The 15,291-nt window shown below is 31.4% G+C and overlaps 1 protein-coding gene across 1 annotated transcript in view; it reads left to right on the forward strand.

Annotated features, from left to right (window-relative positions):
• The first annotated feature begins 891 nt into the window (after window positions 1–891).
• LOC130445422 (chaoptin) overlaps window positions 892–15,291 on the forward strand; it is a 360,273-nt gene continuing 345,873 nt past the window's right edge. The window contains exon 1 of the mRNA XM_056781032.1: window positions 892–1,134. The gene's annotated coding sequence lies outside the window, so the exon portion shown is untranslated. The remainder of the gene's footprint in view (window positions 1,135–15,291) is intronic.

Here is a 15,291-nt window from a genome sequence, read left to right on the forward strand (position 1 = left end):
AAAGTTTGAATTGCTACTTCATGCATCCCATTCTCCAGATTCAGCCCCTTCAGATCATTTTCGGTTTCCTAACTTCAAAAAATGGGTCGGTGGTCGATTATTATTTTCCAACAATGAAGAGGTGATGTCAGCCGTTGACGGCTTGACGGTTGCTATTATAAAAAGGGTATCGAACTAATTTAACATCGCTGGGAAAAGTGTTTGTAGTGACATGTGATTGTAAAGTTATGCAATCAAAATACTGTTTTTCTTTCTACTAACGTTGGCTTGCTAGCATCTTAACTAAAATTCAGTTTGACATATATAATTTAAGTACCATATATGATGTGAATGATGTGAATTCTATATGATAATCATTCTCAATAATTCTGGGTAAAATAGTGAATAGTGAAATAATCATTCAAATCCACATTAAGAATGTTATTTCTCCTTTAAAAAGAGTAATTTTTTCGATTCTAAAGGTTGAATTTGAAAACATTATAAAATTCAAGCAAATCAAATCTTCTAGCTACTATCTATATTTTAAAAATCATTTCACTGTTAGTATTTTTTACATAAAAATAAAATGTATTGCAACATTGTCAAGATAAACTCTTCATCATCAAGCAATAATTAATTGTTAGTTGAATACTACATTTTATTTTATAAATGCTACTAGTATTCGAAAACATTCTAATAATCAAGTTTCTTCCTGCCTCCATCCAAAGCGTTTAATATCAACAAGAATTACACTCAAATCATCCACTTAGAAAACCAATTCGTAGTCACTAATTTAAAACAAGATCACTTCGGCTTTTGGAGGGGCAGGGCTGTAAGAGTGACGGAGAAAGACATACTAGTAGCTCGAAAACTGGAGCTTTCAGTCGAAGTGAACTGCAGTGGCGAATTACGCTTCACGAAGGTCGGTAGCGTCGAGACGGCTCGCGTCGGTTACAACTTTAAGCAGAAGACGTAAACGAGAGCTTGTGTTTTACCGCTAATAGTGAAAGTTTCAATTTGATTGAAAATTATTTTACTGAACAAAGGAAGTTAAGTGATTTGTGAAAAATTTAAGTGATACTTTTGAAAACTCTTCATCGGAGAGAAACTTTCCATTTCATTGGGAAACTTAAAAATTCGAATTCATTATTAAAGGTGTGTATATTTATTAGAACCAACGTGTCGAGTTGTTTGATATAATTAAAATGTATAGTTTTGCGATCAATATTTGAGGTATTACTCAACTTCCAAAATAATCGATATTGCGACAGAAACGTACCAAAACAAACACAAGAGTTATATTTTCAATAATTTTTCTCAGCATAATATATTTCTTTGAGCTTAAAATTTTAATCTGTGACTTTCAATTGAATCAGGGGCGCGTAATTGGTTAAAACTTTCCAGATAAACATTTTCAGAAAAGAGGAAAGTATGTAGAGTAGTTTAACTGCAATGAACGTTATTTCTGAGAATTGCTTCATTTTAGTCACTTTCCTCACTTATTACTAACGTATATACCGAACTGTGCGAGAATATGGAATAAAATTATAACTGTTCCACCAGTGATTTGAGAAATAAATAAATTTCTTTTACATTAAACGTATTTGTTTCGAATCATTTTTTTTAACCATTTCCTGCAATCCTAACTACCTCTTATTACAAATGCGACGGTAAATTGTTTCTCAGGTTATTGAAAATATAGAAATTTAGAGCTATCGATAGCTGCAAATATTGTCCTCCAGCCTTTCCCCCTCTCCCTCTACTTGCCAAGCTTCCAGGCGCTGATAAAGCTCGTTAATGGATTTACAAATAGCATCGTTTGGTATGTTATTTGATCCCACACTAATTCTATTCTATACATATTCGATATCAGCTGACCTATGCTGTAAATCTCGTCTCTCAGTTATCCCCAAATAATGTTTCCTAATGACTACAGTCAGGGGATCATTGTCACCATTAATTGTGTAACGTTGTCCAATCCTATCTTAATACAAAAATGTGCAGTAGCGCCGTTCTTTTGCAAAAATAGTGTTTTGCTACTTTGTTCAAAAACATAACAGGTATAGCACGTACTAATTTAAATCTTAAGAAGTTTCAGTAGAGTTCATATGTTGTTTTTTTCAATAAAGTATTGACCTTATATTATGTTGTAATTGCAGAAACATTTATTTGATGGGGTTTGGCCTCATATTTTTCAACAAATGCATTATTTTATTTTCCGCATTATATTTTAACAATACCAAGATGTCGAGTCGTCTTTTTCTTTGACAATAACATTTTTTTGTTGCTTTCATCAATAAACTGCATGTGACACTTTAATTGTACACAGAAATACTAAAAGTTAAAAAAATATCACAGCAGAGTTTAAACCATTTTATATCTCAGTGTGTTCTGGTTATATGAATTCCAACTAATTTTTATGCTAAACTCTATCAGTTTTCAACATGCTACTTAATGAAATTTGGTATTCTGTTTTTCCTAGCTTGTTTCATATCTAAAATCATTTAGAATCAAAGATCGCCTATCGATAGGGGTATAACGTGAAAGAGAAGGAAGAAAAAGGGTGTCTAGATTTAAATTTTCAATTGATGCGAATCGTATAAGGTTGAACCTAAGGGATAGACATTAATTAATTTAATTGACAATTCAAATCTAAACATATATTTCAGTAGCTTCTTTTGAATTACTGGTTTTAGAATATTCGCTTCCGGGCTTTCGTGTTCGATAGTCTTAGAAGTCAGAACAACATACATTTAGGAAAATTTTGTTGAGTAGATGGTTTTATAATGGTAGAAGCTTCTTTTGTAATCCTGTGCTATGTCACATGAGCGTGACCTCCTTTTCCATTTCTTGCGCCCTTAACTCCGCTTGAGTATTTAGGTTTTTTCATCAAGAAAAACAAGCTCTTAGCATCGTTGGAATTTTTGGTTTTGTCGATTCTTAACAACACTTTCTAATATCAAAATCTCAACTGGTATATGGTTTATTGAATACGTGAAACTATTTGGATTCACTAGTCACATTAAGCAATTTGTTATTCATAAAATTATAATGTTTCATTTCTGAATTTTCTTGTTTTATGTTCTCCATCTTCGTATTTATTTCCTCTTCCTCACTTCCGTTGATACTACTGAGATAGATTTTGAACTCTTCAACAAAGTGTCAGTTTCATGGGACAATAATAACTATATAAGAAGCACTAATGAAGTTAGACGAACGCTTAAAAATTATTTTGTTAGTGCACATATCAAAACAGGCTGATGTAATAGTCTACAGCACTACAAGCCATGTTTTTGATTAATGGAATATTCTTAAAATGTGAACACAACTACAAAATAAAAATTGTACTTCTCGTAGTTTTGAGCTCTGTACAAACTTCTCCTAATTTTGACGAGAGTTATATTTGTTGTCAGTTTCTCTTTCATGTGTCCTTTCGAAATATGTTCTTGTAGACAAGAAGATTTATGAAATATTCCAATCATCTCCAAATTTAAATCATTAAAACACAACAGACGCAGGTCGCAAGACGTACATGTTCTAACGTAATTGTTGCTAGTATTTTCAACATCCTCATTAGAGAACCGGTGTTTGTTTGTTCGGACAAATTGTCAAAGCTCATCAGAACACGTTTTCATCCAAATTTCCATCCATAGTTATCGTGGTCTGAAGCAACTCATTAGTACGCATTATTAGCAAGAAGCGATGCTTTAATATATTAATACTAGAAACGTCCATACTTACAACGGTATGATGAATAATTAGAATGGTGTGAGGTGTTTACTTGTGTATATAATTAGTAAACAAGTGGTGTACATGATTACAATTTTTTATTTTTAGATAGATATCTACCGTTTTCTTTTTGTTTTCAAGTTTGTTTGAAGAATTTGTCATCAAAAGAGTTGAAATCTTGCTTAAAACAAATAATTTTTATCAACGTTATTGTTTTAGTAAATCCCCTGTAATAAAATAGGGAATATGCCTTCCGTGTGGACAAGCCTATCGATATTCATCTTGAACTTCTGTAGTCTGTAGCTTTCGGGAAAGACATGCCTTGCTAGCTGATTCAACTAGTTTGCACTTCTCCGAAGTCTGCAGGCGACTTCCGTGATATGCTGGATATATCGGAAGAGCGTTTGCCGTTGTAGTATCAGTAAAACAGAGTCAGGTCGACGATCTTTCTTCTCTGCTTTAAGCTGTCCAAGTTTGGATCACCTATAAGTGGAACTGCTCTCTTCTATATTGCGACGAGCATCTTTAGGCTTTGCTTGGGAGCCAAGCTCCAAATGTGCGAGCAACGCTTAAATTTGATCATTGATCGGAATGTCAAACGACAAGATCTGGTTTTATATAGGTAACAGGGTGTTGATTAGTGTTATTAGATTATCTAGCATTGATAATCATTTACGACGATGACTGAAAGTGTTTTTGTGGAATGAATAGAAGTAGGTGAACTATCGACCGGGATACTTTGGTGACAGATAGATGAGAGGTTATGCGATATTCTCTGTTTTCAAGAGTAACAGTTTATTAACTCTTTTAGTCCTGTACTTTGTTTTGATATCAACTTGCACAGCTTTGTCAAAATTTATATTGTCTGCATCACCACAAGTTTGAATTTATGAAGAGCTAGTGTCCATTTCGTAATTATTCAAAATATCAACTTAAGAAGTACTGCACCCTGCTTCATAATTACTTGTTTATGGTGGTTCACTCAGTTCTGAAATAGGACTATTGTCAGCAAACTTGGGCAGGGATTCATTTACCAATTACCATTTACCACTTTTGTGGGGTGTCATATATCTGCAACGGAGTATATAATGGAGTATATACTGTTCATAATTGTTTGTTTCTTCCTCGAATAAATAAGTTACTATTGTCCAGATAGAAAAATGAAACAAAGAAAATTAAGAAACTTACGTATGAATAGTACTTTAGAAAAATTTTTATTACTTCGGTTAATTAGGTTATATTGCTATTGAGAAATAGCAATACTCACATTGAAATGATGATTGATGATTCTGAAGATACTTCTTATAACTTCACACCATTGGATTCTTATTTTGGTAAAATGTTTCTGAACTTGGTAAAACACTTTATCTTGTATTCTTCTATTAGAGTTTTCACACTCTGTATAATACAATACCTATAAAACGGTTTTCTATATTTTTATAGCTTTTATTGATTGTATAAAATAACTGTCACTCTTAAAGTAAAGGAATAATGCACGTGGTAATTGACGTCAACCAAAACCGGTGAAAATAGCGGCTTCCAAAATAAGCTGATTTAACAAGTACTTTAAATATTATTTTAAAAATTATTCCGACCTTTTTCCTAGAATATAAATATTCAATCAAGTTATAAGTAGTTGTGTAAAAATTGAATTCAGAAGTAAAGAGAATAGTGTATAATCCCTATCATTCCATTTTTTGTACTCTCCTGTACACTGAAAAAGCAAATATTTTGCTTGCGTAAATCAGATTTCATACCTAATGTCACTGTCATTGTTAATGACATATAATTCAATAATCAATTTGAGTACATTTAAACTGAAAGTGTACTTAATGCCTACTCAGTTAACTGAAATTCAGAAAGCTGCCATTATTTTAAAATTGGAAGATGATTGGATTGAAAGGGTTGATTTGGTATAATGGAAATTTTTTGTTAATACTTTCCCCACAATTTGATATTGGCAAGCATGGTAACAAATTACAAGTAAATTGACGCAGCTGAAAAATTGAAAAAATCTGTCCCCAGACCTATATGCTACTTCAATGACCAGAAAAGCATATCATGGTCTTCGCCATAGTATTAATATTAAGAGAGACCGCGTGACTATAAAATTATCAGGATTTGTATAAAGAGCAATCATTTCTGGTAACGTTCAAACTCTATAAAATAAGGTTTTGTTGTTTTAATTACGAGTAGATATATTGATTGAAATAATAGAAAAGAGTATCTATGAGAATGAATTTGAGTTGTCAGATGTCAAAAATGTTCTGCGAAATTCATGTTTTCTTTTTTGCCCCTGGTACTTCTGGGGCTTTTTTCATTCATAAGTACTGCAAATGGTAGGCCCAAATTAGTTACAAAATCCAATCGTTATTTCTATTGTTATTATGTTTAGCAAGGTCCTTTTTTCAGTTGATCTTTAGATGTTGTAGAATTGTCTGGTGTCTTGGCAAATGGCCAGCTTGTTTGACGGTTTGAAATATTCATTGGAATATAAACCGAAAATATCTTTGAAGTTCAATGAACATAATGTTCGTTACGGAAGTAGAATATTATCAAATAGGTTCATTTAATCATGCATTTATTCTCATTGATACCAAGTTTATGAACAATTTTATTATCCTGTTGATACATTTTTTCTTGGCTGATGATAAACTGAAATCATTTCGGGATTTGTGTGGTTAAAAATTTTTGAAAAGAACTGAGATATGCGAAAATTTTCTCAAAATTTGGCAGTACATTCACGAGAGATATATAATTAGGTAACCAATAAAAGAGGAATTTCCCATTTATATATTCCATAATTTTTCGAATTAATCATTTTTCGTGATTGTTTTCATTTCATCAAGAGTCAACCACGTTTGGAAATCGTCTTGTGTCATGGTCATTTATGAAAGATCTAAGGTGAGGCATAATTATTCATATTAATAGAACATTTAAATATTATAAACCATAATAGAGTACAGTAATCAGCAGGAAGCATTAAGAACACTGTAGTTAGTAAGTTATAGTTAACAAGTTAAAATGTATTTGAGATATAATTAAGAATAAACCTCAACATCCTCAATATGTAGGGAGAAACGAAGTTATACAAAAGTACATAGATATTCAGTAATTCAGTAATAGAATTCCAACAGAAAAGTACCAAAAATTATATGTGTAAGAGACATTCCAACAAAAATACTGCATAATACAACGGACAATTCCATTATATACATGTGACAAATATTAGTAAGGTGCAGTCAAATAGATAGATAAAGATAACAAACTATTCAGAATATATGAAAATACTTATGACGGTTCAAAGAATTGAAATAAATTTGGAGCGGTACAACATAAACAATTAATTGCACATGTGTTATTATATAGGCATTATATTCTTGAAACATTTGTTTATATATTCTTCGTTTATATCGTCAAGAATTTATATTTTTTCTCAAAAGATACGTGAAGAAAAATTGGAATTAGAAATAATAATTTGTTAATTATTTTTAATTGATTGTTCCTATTTTGCAAAAAGATTGTATAAGAAACATAGACGTCATAATAACATAGTCACTCGAAAATTGAAAGTTGGTATTAGAGAAACTAATGAACTATTTTTGTATACTTTAAGATTAGACACAACATTGAGATTATGCATAATGAAGTTGGGAAGTAGTGAATAATAAAAAATGAATGAATTAACCTGGCCTCTCGTAGAGCTGCTTGAAAAAATAAATACCACTGTATTAGAAAGTATTCAATCTATACAGCATATGTTTCAAGTTAGAAGACGCCATGTTGTTCAGTATTCCCTTAGCAGCCATTAACAGTGATTTCAGTGAAATTGTAACATATTAGTTATTTAAAAAAAGCGCGGTACATAGCATATGAACTAAAAATTTGGACATGAGAGAGCTGTGCGCAAAATGCCGCGTTTCCTCAAAATGGAACAAAAAATGCATCGTGAAGATGTTTTCATTGAGTGTTTGGCAATGTTTAAAAGAAATAAAGCCGAATTAATCCACCGTTTCATAACCAATAATAAAACGTGAGTACATCAGTTCACACTCGAAATAAAAGAACAATCAAATGAATGGACTAGAGAAAAAGGCTGCAAAGAAGGCAAAGACACTTCCATCTGCAGCTAAGGTGTGGAATCGTGATGATTTATATATTTAAAAAGGAAAAACTATCAATGGCGAGTAATATATACATTAATTGCAACGTTTGAGCGGAGAAATCGAGCAAAAACGACAGCATTTGGCTAAGAAGAAAGTGTTGCTTCAACAACACAATGCACCAGGTCACACATCCGTTCTAGCTATGGACAATATTATTGAATTCAGTTTTGAATTGCTACCTCATGCACTTGTGTATTTCATGAAATATATGGATCAGGAAATTATATTTGATGTCTCAATAATTTTGGTTAGATTTCTTGTGAATATTTCTTTTTGATTTATTTGAGAAATAATATGACAATTACTATTATCGTTTTCAGAAATGAATTGAAATATTTCTCTTCCTAGTCTATGCAAATAACTTCAAGAATAACTAGAATAGTAATTCACAAGCATATGTTTATGGTGATGTAGTTCTTTGATAAACGTTTGTTCCAATAATGACCCATTAAAATACGTCTGGCGTATAATCTTTAAAAAATTTCCTTTTAACTGTTCCCTTTGGACTCACATTACCAAGAGCTCATAGGGAATCTAGAATTCTGTTTTCTACAAGTTATTACTACATGAAAGACTATTCTCGAATTTCATGATTATATTATATGAACCAACTTGAGAAAATGCTTGATAGAATGATATTCGATATATGAAACTAGAACGACTAATTACTCTAGGATTTCATTGTTAATCGCACAAAGCTTCCTTATAACAGTTCGTGGTATTTTCTTTACAAACAATACGATTTAAATACTTTTTACTCACATCTGGGAAAATTTCGTCTACATTGGATGTTAATTGGATATATTTGTCCAAGTATTAATTTTTTATTGATCGAAAATTAATTAAAAATTAAATTCGATTGATGAGATCAATAATTGCTATTGCAAAATCACAAAAATTCCCTAATCACCAAAATTGGACGTACTGCTCACAAAACAGTTTTTTTTTTGTATTAAAAAATCACTAGTACACCTACGAGGTGTGACTATCAAATACCGAGATTGTATATATTTATTAATTATCACTTCAAATAGGGCTATACCTTTCCATTGTTCAAAATGGTGCAGGACATTTTATTCTGTCAGTTTTTTCAGGAAGTAGGTCGCTGTTTCTTTCATGGCTTCAGAAGAAATCGTTTTAATTTAAATTTGATTCGACATACGTCAATCGACTTTTCCCATATTTTCATCCGTTTTTGACGTGGAAGGATGACCCATAGGAATCATCTTCAAGACTTTCTCGGCAATCTTGTGAAAATCATATGATAATTCACATAAACCGTTGCTCTATTTTGACGATCATTTTTACGGCAAAACAAAATAGCTATACAAACGAATTCAACGGCTATACTGGTTTGTTTACAGACACGGTAGGCATCGCATTCGAAAGAGTAGGCTAAACAGCTCTCAGGGTTTACCTTTGAGGCATACGTAATTTTTCTGTAGCAACGCTAGTTTTATCACTTGATAGCCAAACATCGTATGATAGATTTAAAATTCACTTGAAAATGGTCGACGGTAGATCTAAATTTGATCATTCCCCACTTTTTCAATAATATTTAGAAAATATGTTATAATTAAAATTTAGATAATTAGATAGTGAAGCATCGGTCACTATTATCATCTACGCAAATGATTACATTGAAAATGATACACCCTGTACTGCGACACGAATTGCGCAGTGAAATATTGTACAATTAATATAAGCTAGTGAAGCCAAATAGGATGAATGAAATTTTTCCTCAACATGCAATTGTATACGAAAAATATTGATTGATTAATTTCACAGATAATTTCTACAAGATTCCAATTTGAAAACGAATGACAATTTGTATTTCAATCAAAAGTATACAGTTGCGTCATACCTATTTTTAAGTGGGACAGTTTTTTTGTTGAATTTGTGCTAAATTACATCGGTCTACAATCGTAGATGGAAAGGGGGTTGACTTATACCTCATTTCAAGGGTCGTTTCTAGAAATACCACTCAATTGAGCTTTGGTAGCAGTTTGCTAGATATCTGTGGGATAAGTTTTAATTCGTCAAAACAATTTGTGATAATATTTCGATGGATTAAAATGATATATAGCAAAGTCATATTACACAGTATATTATTCTCGGTAGTATTTAAATCGAATATATAAATAGAAATAATTTACCTGAACTACAAGTTTCTGTAACCGTATAGGTTATATCTGTCTTCAACCAAGATATCATATTCTTAAGATTTTATCCAATAAATTCTTCATTTTTATTGGACCTAAATGGCGACCTCCACTGAAACTAGAATTTAGAATCAGCAATTAGTTTGTAAAGTTGAATTGATTCTCCTAGTTCCAATCTTTCACAATACTTTCTTGCTATTATACAATGGATATATGATACATTTCCTGATGGATACGTTAAAAAAGATCGATAGAATGGCTTATAGTATAACCCGACTTTGAAGGGGAAATTGAAATGGTGTGTAGAGAAATTCAACTAGTGACAGTTCTATTCCCCCAACAGTATTTAAAAAGGTAACAAGGTTTAAGGATCATCGACTATATCTAGAAATGTAGTCCAACTATTCCAAAAATTAGATCTCACCCCAGTCAACCTCATTTTCATACGACATTTAAAATTTTCGTTGTGATGCATCTAGTTGGTCGCTGTAATTCAATAGATAAATAACTGTAAAGGCTGAAATGAAAGGGGTTGTATGTTTTCCAACTGGCACTCTGTACATAAACATTATGCATAAAATCTCATTTCAAAAACTCATATAATTCTAACTAGTTGAGTCGAGTATAATCTGTTAATAGTTAAAGTTTTTCCTAACTTTCACGCTTGGTGGTGAATTTTTCATAAATTTTCAGTTCTCTTCAAAACTTTGAAGTTAAAAATAGCATGCATCCTCCGTACCAATCTAATTTATTCTAAAAAAGTACACACGATTTGGCTTCCCCTAGCTAATTCGTCAACAATCCAATCATAATAAACCTCCGTACCTATCAGTTTTAAGGTCTGAAAGTATAAATTATACTATTTTTAACAAGATGTTAGTTTCTCAAAGAGCGTGTTGAAAATATGTGTGTTAAATATTCAAAAAGAAACATTTTTTTCAAAAAATATGTCGTGTATTTTACGTACACAGGCACGTTCTTTTAATAATAATTTGATATCGACTTTATGCATATTAGGTTCGTTGATAAGCCTTTTTCAAATAAACATGGTGTTGAATGTTTCATAATTTGATTCAAGTATTTTAAAAAACTGAATAATTTGCTACTGCAACTACTGATTTGAACATTACATTTCAAATGTTAATAGTTTCTGCCCGTACCAATGCAGAGAAAAAATGAAAACACTTATGTTCCAGCATAAGAAATCACTATCAGGTTTATTTTTTACTTTATTTCACTACATAATATATTTTATTTCTCATTTAATGTATCAACGAAATGGGTGCCATCAAATAATTCATCTTGGTACAGCTGACTTCCACCTTTTCCTTCCAATGAATATACCAGTGTAAACTCAGGTTTAGAGTTTTTGTTCCATAGCTTTCTGTTAAAATATATTTCTATGTTTCTCGTACAATACAACTACTTGTACTAAATCTAAAATAGTCAAACTAGATGGTCCAATCGTTTGGAATAGCATTTTAGGTAATCGTTAAAAAGGCGTTTTCTTGTTTAAAGAAACAGTAGACAAATATATTGAAGTGGTCATTTCATTAAATTATTCGCCTACTATACTTGATCACGGGCTCTTACTTATTACGAAACACTTATTTATAGTGAACTTGATGACTAATTTTCCGATAGATGTATGGAAGAGGGATCAACTTATTGTCTACTAGAATTAAGTCAGGTAGAATACTTTTTCTGAAGTTATATCAAATGTATATTTAGCCGAGGAATCTTTAGTAACAATTGGTGTAATGGGGTTGAGAAGTAGAGGAGCGTTTCAAATTGTTTCCTTTTTTATATAATCCTAAACTTCTCTACAAATATAGGGATTGAATTCAGGAAAGATGAATAACATTGACAATAGTTTATAATAGGAATATGAAATAGTACCTGATTTTCTGGAAAATAATGAGAAAATATCTTATTTATTTATTATATTTATTTCCTTATCTTTTATACAATCTGTCATTATGAATGACAATAAGTATTTGGTATAAATGTTTAAATAAACTCAAATTTTTGGTTAATTTAGGCTATAATCAAATGTTCCCCCCTTGTTAATTAAATATTAGTTTGTGTAAAACTCTGTCGAAGAAATGTTGGTCAACAATAAACAATTGAATCATGCCAATACACTTCAATATGAAATTGACAGAAACATATATTAGCAAAGAGAAAACAACTTGATCTACAATTACATGAATTATACTAGATTATTGTCAGAAGATCCCAGCTATCTATGTCCAACAAAGTTTTATATACAAAGTAATGCTTAAACCCATCTGGACATACGGTATCCAGTTATGGGGTACAGCAAGCAACTTGCCATTTTGGAAAGATGTCAAAGTAAAGTGATGCGAATGATAGTGAACGCCAGTTCCACCAGTAAAAAAGGAGATTCAGAAGCATAGTGAAAAATAAATTGAACGTGTCAATATATATATATATATATATATATATATATATATATATATATATATATATATATATATAAATACAGTGCTTTTCAGATAAAAGTATCCACCTTTAATAACTTAAATAAAGTGGTTAGTTTATTAGATAAACAATTTTTCTTTTAAGAGCACAAATTTTACTTATTATTTACTTTCACCTTATTTGCCTGTACTAAAATGGGTTGTACAACAGTTGAAACTCTTTAATCTTTTTAACTGTGCTATTTATTCTACTTAAAAAATCCAAACAACAAAAAACTCTACTTTTTATTAAAGTTTGACATTGTCAACTAGAATTTGTAGTCACTATTGATAGTGTAATTTGATACATTATTTATTTTGTTTCTCTGAAATGGTTTACTCTTTGCAAGAAAGAATTGAAATTGTAGGTTTATACTACCAAAATAATAATTGTGCAAGAGCTGCTGCTAGAATATTTAACGAATTACATGACGGAAGACATGCAACTCATAAGTATGTAATTCAACTGATGGAGAAATTTACCACAACAGGGTCTGTTTGCAATAAAGTGCATAAGCGAGAGGGACTCGTAAATAACGAAGCAATCCAAGTGGCAATTTTAGGGCAAGTCAGCTTAGAGGCTCAACAACCCCATTCGTTGTCAACAATAAGTAGAGCGATCGGTGTTTCATCTTCTACAGTTTTCCGAGTTCTACATAAATTCAAGTACCATCCATACAAAGTTAAGTTGGTGCACGAGTTGAATGAAGATGATTTTGATCGTCGTCTAGAGTTTTGCGAATCAATGACGCAAATTATCAATAACAATCCACAATTGTTAAACAATATTTGCCTTTCTGATGAATGCTCATGGTCATTAAATGGCTTAGTAAGTAGGCATAATTGTAGATATTGGGCTGAAAGTGATCCACATATTATGCGTGAATTCCATACACAACATCCCCAAAAGTTGAACGTTTGGTGTGGTATCCTAGGTGACCACATTGTCGGACCTTTCTTCATCAACGGAAATTTAAATAGTGAATCATATCTTGAGTTACTCAGGGAAGGGGTTGACCCACGAATTACAACAATAATAGAAAATGATGATAACCTTTCCGAAGATTTACTGGTATTTCAACAAGACGGAGCTCCCCCATACTATGCTATGCCTGTCCGACAATTTTTAAACGAAACATTCCCCGCTCGTTGGATAGGTAGAAGGGGGCAGATGATGGAGTGGCCACCTAGGTCACCGGATTTAACACCCCTAGACTTCTTTTTATGGGAGTATTTAAAAACAAAAGTTTATGCTACCCAACCAGAATCTCTGGACGATTTACGAGAGAGGATAGAAAATGAATGTCGACAATTAAATCCAGTCGTATTAAGCAATGTCAGAGAGGCATTTCAAAATAGATTATACCATTGTATGGAAGTGAATGGTACTCATTTTGAACACTTATTGTAACTTCATAATAAATAGCACAGTTAAAAAGATTAAAGAGTGTGAACTGTGGTACAACCCATTTTAGTACAGGCAAATAAGGTGAAAGTAAATAATAAGTAAAATTTGTACTCTTAAAAGAAAAATTGTTTATCTCATAAACTAACCACTTTAACCTACAAGTATTATACATTTTTGAAATCAGCTCAAAGAGGAGTATCCAAATTTTACATAAAAAATATGAAAAGTAATTTAAAAAAATAAAGGGGATGCTGCTAGGGGTGAGGGGGTGGCTTTTCCAGTAAGTTTAAATAAGTCATAATGCTTGCCCCTTCCAACATAAATTGACGTGTTTTTGGATTTTTTCTAAATACCAGTATTACAAAAGTTATTAAAGGTGGATACTTTTATCTGTAAAGCACTGTATATATATATATATATATATATATATATATATATATATATATATATATATTTATATCTCCTTTCCTTGAAGGAGAAATCACCTATCTTCCTGGTGAATACCGCGACGAATATTGAATCACATCTCTTCTGAATAATTTGATGTGTATCGACCTTGTTGTCTTTTTGTCCATATCAACCTGCTAGGAGAGTGATGTAACTGCTGACTAGTTTCAACGTTTTTGCGTCTCTTCAAAGCGACGTAACTATCTGCGAGTATTGTTTGGCGTGGTTCATTAGGAAAAAATTCCCCAGCAAAAATTTATCACTTTGTATACTGGTAAAAGTCCCGTACTATTACCAAATAATGAAGAAATACATAGGCGTACTTTTTTGGTTCTGAGACAATTGGGAAAAAATCATTATTTATGATTAGATATTAATAATAAAATGAATTTAGATCCTGTTTAATCACACTTGTACTTTCACATGAAATTATCCTATACTCTCGAAATTTACCATGATTACGATTTGGGTATCATATCGTTATTAAACTGAAATTTGAACAATTTAAAAAACTATCTACTATGTATGAGTACCAACAGCGATAATATATTATATACATAAACTTTTTTCTTATGTAATCATAATTTACTATTCAATTTGAAACAACAAACCTAGAATATCATCCTTGTAACACATTATTACATGTATCAAAACTATGTGATTAACTCAAGTGAATGAAATTTAACCAATTACATAGCACTTCAGTGAAAACCATATGTAGCCTAATTAACTAATCACTTCAAGAGTTGGTCTGAAGTACTGATAATTATGATTGAAGTGGTATTTAACAAATTATATTACGAGTACATAATGTGAGGTAGATAACATTATCTACATCTTCTAGAAATATTGAAATAAAGGGAAGTACTTAAATGAAAATTGGAAAACACTATAAATTCAGTTTAATAAATGAATCT

The sequence above is a fragment of the Diorhabda sublineata genome, chromosome 1, assembly GCF_026230105.1.
Source record: "Diorhabda sublineata isolate icDioSubl1.1 chromosome 1, icDioSubl1.1, whole genome shotgun sequence".
Lineage (NCBI taxonomy): Eukaryota > Metazoa > Arthropoda > Insecta > Coleoptera > Chrysomelidae > Diorhabda > Diorhabda sublineata.